The sequence below is a fragment of the Diabrotica virgifera genome, chromosome 3 (assembly GCF_917563875.1).
Source record: "Diabrotica virgifera virgifera chromosome 3, PGI_DIABVI_V3a".
Lineage (NCBI taxonomy): Eukaryota > Metazoa > Arthropoda > Insecta > Coleoptera > Chrysomelidae > Diabrotica > Diabrotica virgifera.
In genome coordinates, this window is record NC_065445.1 from 150,156,852 (window position 1) to 150,162,454 (window position 5,603).

Here is a 5,603-nt window from a genome sequence, read left to right on the forward strand (position 1 = left end):
CACCCGGTATTATAGTAGGTTTGTTCTAGCATCAGTTTCAAACGGTTTGAAACCATCAGCGAATAGGCCGTTTCAACATGCTGTCAAAATTAAACCAATATGGCTACCGGGAGTCAAACATAAATGTTATTCTCTCAGGTTCTTAATGTGTTTTAGATAATTTTAGTTGTGTTTCTTTGTAATTTTGTGTTGTACAAAGATTAATTTAACATTTTCTCTGGAAGTATTAAATTAGAAAGATAATATGCCTACTTATATATACCTTATCTATGATAATATGCCTCATTGGTGTTGTGTTTTGAAGTGTTAAATGCAAAGTAATCGTGATCAGTAATGCAAAGTAATCCTGAAAAAGATAACTTTTACCACTTACCATCAGTGCTACATTCTAAGCACAAAACTGAACTAAATAAGTTATCATCTGAGAAACAATGGTTAAATGCAATAAAATGTAAAGGTTTTATTAGCGAAATGAAAATTCTCCTGTCTCATGTAATCATTTTATATCTGGTAAGTTACAACATTTGAACATTAACGATTTTTGAAGATGTTAACACTCTAATCTTGTAGGAAAACCAGCCGACTTAGCTGATAATAACAATCCAGATTGGGGTCCTTCAATAAATATGGGGTATATAAACACAATGAAATGAGTTCCCCAAAATCTAAAATGGAGCAGTATCAAAGGAGAATTAAAAGAAAAGGGTACCTACAAGAAAAAATTGCTTTTTTATTCCTCTTGAAATGATTTATAAGACACTGGACTGTCTTATATTCTACAAATACTAGGTAGGTCTATGATTTTACACATTTTTCATGATAGGTTACTGTTACTTTAGTAGATTTAGAAACAGTGGATAGTTAGTGGTAGATAGCAGTTATTTGGTATAGAAGCTAGTTTAGTAGAAGACAAGATTTTGCCGAATAGTCAAACAGATATTACAATGGAAAAATTAACAAATACATTTTATGTCATTAACATTAACACAGGATTTTAAATATCAGCTTAAGAAACTAGCTTTATCTTGTGAAAGTATAGAAAATGATGATGCCAAAACTAAAAATTATACTGGTTTAGCAAATTACAATGTTTTTAAAATAGCTTTAAAGTATATTACACCATTTATCAAATACCATCAAAATACTGTTTTGTCACCAAGTGATCAAGTATTGCTTACTTTAGCTAAACTAAGTTTAAACTAAGATTATAAAGATTTGGGATATAGGTTTAGTATTTCACCCTACTCAGTATCAACTTATTTCAAAAATACTTTGTATATAATGTGCCTTAGGTTAAAAAATTTTGTGTTCTGGCCTGATAGAGATATTTTAAAGAAAACTATGCAAATTCACTTAAAGAATCTTTTCATGGAAATACTACAGGTATAATTGACTTTGAACGAATGTTGGTATGAAACGAATTATTTATTGTTCTAAGCTAGTTATTTGAGGCATTTTTGTAATTAACTATTCTAATTGGGAAATAAGCCACAATTTAACTTGAAAAAAATAATTTTATTAACCTTTCGACTTCCACATCAGACGTCATTGTCAAAATACAAAATATTATTATTTATGCATATTATTACCTGTAAATATTTCTTCTGATTGTTAATTGTAAAGGATAGAAAAATTACCATTTATTTTAATTTTTTTAGAATCAGCTGAGAGAAGTGGTCTACAAAAAACCAGGAAGGAAACGGAATATGTGGCTACGAAAGGCAAAAGAAAGGTTTACAAAGCCAATGTGACACATTTTTTTAAATATTTAGGAGTATCAGTAAATTACATTAAAAAAATGTATGAAAAGATTTTGTTCAATAAAAATGTTTATATTTATCAAGGATGTATTATTTGGTATGGCCACATAGCGTCAGTGATGTAACAATACATCCTATCTGTTTTTTCATGAGTTTTGTAAGAGAGACTAAAAACTTGTCTCAGGGTCACCTCCTGTTTTCATATGATATTTTTTGACTTGTTTTGCAGTAAATTAAACTATCTATGTACTACAAAAACAAGTCAAAACTTACATATGAAAACAGGAGGTGACCTTAAACCATGTTTTCCATCTCTCCTACAAAACTCATGAAAAAACAGATGGAGGTATTGTCACATCAGCAAGGATATATTTCTGGTATATCCAGGGAATGTCTAAAAACTATATTTTGAATGTCCAAAGAACATTCGTTTACATTCATGGAATGTTCCAATAAGACATTCAGGTAATGTTTAAAATGCTGACACAGGAATTTAAACATTAATTGCTGACATTCAGGGGTTACATAGGTATTGTGGGTAAAAAAAAATTACTTTTTAAAAAAATTATATCTCGAAAACTAAAATTTATTTTTATTTATAATTGGAACATGTAAAAGTATAGTACTTAAGGTAGTCTCAAAAAAAGTTTCAGTCAAAAATATTCATTTTTGTAGAGTTGTTTTGTAGAGTTTAATTCTTCGATCTGTAATTTTTTGCGGTGGGCAGCCTAACTAAGTCCAGTCTCATCTGAAATCAAAAAGTTTCTTGTAGTTTATAAGTCTGGCTATTGAATGAACGAAGGAATTAAAAAAAATGAAAATTGAAGATTTTACATAAGTTTAAACACATTTTCGACCCCAATTTTTCTCACTTTTTCAAAAATGACCATTTTTAAAGTAGTTTTTTTTTATAAAAAAAAAACGACCTCATCTAATAAAAAATCCTTCGTTCATTCACTAGCCAGAGGTATAAACTACAAGAAACTTTTTGATTTCAGATGAGACAGGACTTGTTATGCTGCTCACCGCAAAAAAGGTCTGTTGTCGAAAAATTGCAGTCAACTCTACAAAAATGAATATTTTTGGCTGAAATTTTTTTGAGATTAATGTTTTAAGCTACACGAAGTCAACAGCAAAATGTTCGGAAAATACAACTATAAAAAACTATTATACAACGATTAAACTATTATATAAAAACAATTATATAAACCACTATTTTATAACAACAATAACTATTTTATAAAAAAACTATTAAACGTAAAAAACTCAAGAAACTCAATGCGGTACTAATATAAATAATTTCAATGTTTGCCTCCCAGCTTTCATATTAGTGTCATAAACGTCAAAGTCTTGAAACGGCCTATAGTGGACCAGCGCGAGTAGAGGGGATAGCACTGGTGACTGTATTATGTTCTCTCACCGACCAACTGTTTGCTGACGGTTTCTGACTAGTTTGACTGTTTGCTAGAACAAACCTATTTATTATGACAGACAAGTAATAAAATAAACAAACAACTGATTGCATACCTACATGTTAATTCATAAATTGTAATAATTATTAAGGTCTAAATTATATTAATAATTTTTTGACGGCATTATTTTTAATAGTACTTTTGAGTGCTAGATCATGTTTTGGAACCGAAGCCGTACTTTTTCTAATCACCCCCCGGACCACGGAAAGAGAGGGGATAGCAACAGTGTCGTCTAACAAAAAGTTTTTATTACCAAAATTGAAGCAAAAAAATCAAATAAATTCCTTGCTAGAAAGACCTTTTATTATTAAAAGAAAGTGAGTTATAGTTAATTGAATGTATATTTTTTTCGGCGCGTACTAAAATCTATGTATGCAAGCTTAAATAACGGGAAAACGATGCATTTTATAAAAGTTGCCAAACACTTGTCAAAGTACTCAGTCAGGAATACCTATCAAATGAGCTCTAGAAAAAGTTGGCAGCATCAAAATTAAGCAAGTTGTGATGGAAATAAGAGGACCCTTTCAAAATTTTTTAGTAAGTGAAAAATAAAATTCGCCATTTGTACCAAAATTAAACTTTACAGTAATTCCTATAACATTTTCTCTACTTTAGCATAAGTGATGGCATCTAACATTTTGACCCGTTTAGAATGTACATTTTTGAAAAAAAATAATATGATTTAAAAAAATCAGAAAAAAATTTTCGTAAACATTTTTTTTATAATAACTCCAAAAATTCTCGATATCCATAAAAAATGAAGAACAAAATCTTAATTTTTTATGGTAGCAATTTGTTTTTTTTTTTATTTTTGTATGATAAAAAATAACCGAGATAGAAACGTTTAAATCTTAAATTTTACTGCGATAACCATGTAATTGGGGCCCTTTAACCTTTAATCTTAAAAACATTTTAAGCCCCTGAAAATACCTTTTAAATGGTTTTTGGATGACTCCGATATCATAAAAATCAACGGACTTATTCTAAAAAACAGCATTTTTTTGGAAAATCTGTGGAGCATAAATAATTTTTAAAAATATTTCGAGCATAAATTTTAATGCTATCAACTTCTTCTGGAGCTCATTTGATAGGTACATATTCCTGAGTACTTTGACAAGTGTTTAGTAAGTATGTTTTATAAAATGCATCGTTTGCCCGTTACTTAAGATGGAATACTTACATTTAGTACTCGCTGAAAAAAATATTATGTTCAATTACCTATAACTCACTTTGAATTAATATTAAAATGTTTTCAAGTAAGGAACTTATTCAATTATCTATTAACTTCAATTTTGATAATAATAACTTTTTTGTAAAAAGTTTTTGAATTATTTATGAAAAACTGCTTAAAACATGCATTTTTTACGAAAAATTAAAATCTTTGATATTTAATAATTCAAAAAGTATTGATTTATTTTAATAACTTGATATAACAAATTTTGCTTAGAATTTCTCCCTCTATCATGTCACTTTTGTTTATTGAAGTATCCCCTAACCATCCACCCATTTTCATTAAAATCGATGGAGGTTCACCGAAATCAGAGGTAATAGTTGATTTTTACTTTCATATACTGCATTATTACGTCGGTATTAAAAGTTCCACAATTTCCTTTTTAAATAACATTTTGATCTAAAACTCCCTATAAAACTTCTTTGGACTCTATATTTTCACATAAACGAAATTAAAAAGCTACATTTCAAATTTTGTCACTCAACTTTTGCGATTCAACTTTGCAATTCACGAATGTTCACCTTTTTACTTTAAAAAATTCATAACTTTTATAAGAATATGATTGAAGGCTTGCAACAGCTCCCATAGTGTTCAGGAAGGTGAAAAATATATGCTATAAAAATTTCAGAAAAAAATATTAACACCGAACAGAGTTGTAGCGAGTTAAACGCAGAAAAAGTGATTTGTTTTGTTTTTAGGGTAAAATTGCGTTTTTGACGATGTTTCCCCACTTAAAATTCAAAGTAAACTTCATTTTTATTTTCAGCGCCCCTAAAAATATAAGGTACCATGTACAGCTGGCTGGTTCCAAAAAAACTGTTACGACTCTTAAAGTGTATTTTGTAGAAAATTGAGCAGTGTACTTTGAAGGATAAATACTTATTTCATATTTACATATACTGTCACTGCCACTGCCAAATGAAATGCCAAGAAATCCCTATTTTATGTAAAAACTATCATTTATATACTCTTATAAAATGCAGGAATTCAAAATAATATCAAAATTTAGACCTTAATAATTATTACAATTTATGAATTAACATGTAGGTATGCAATCAGTTGTTTGTTTATTTTATTACTTGTCTGTCATAATAAATAGGTTTGTTCTAGCAAACAGTCAAACTAGTCAGAAACCGTCAG

The 5,603-nt window shown here is 28.8% G+C and overlaps 1 long non-coding RNA gene across 1 annotated transcript; it reads left to right on the plus strand.

Moving 5' to 3' along the window:
* LOC126882100 (uncharacterized) lies at positions 1–1,839 on the plus strand. The gene is made up of 2 exons (XR_007697137.1): positions 1–789; positions 1,659–1,839. It is a non-coding gene; the product is annotated as an uncharacterized LOC126882100 (long non-coding RNA).
* The last annotated feature ends 3,764 nt before the right edge of the window (positions 1,840–5,603 follow it).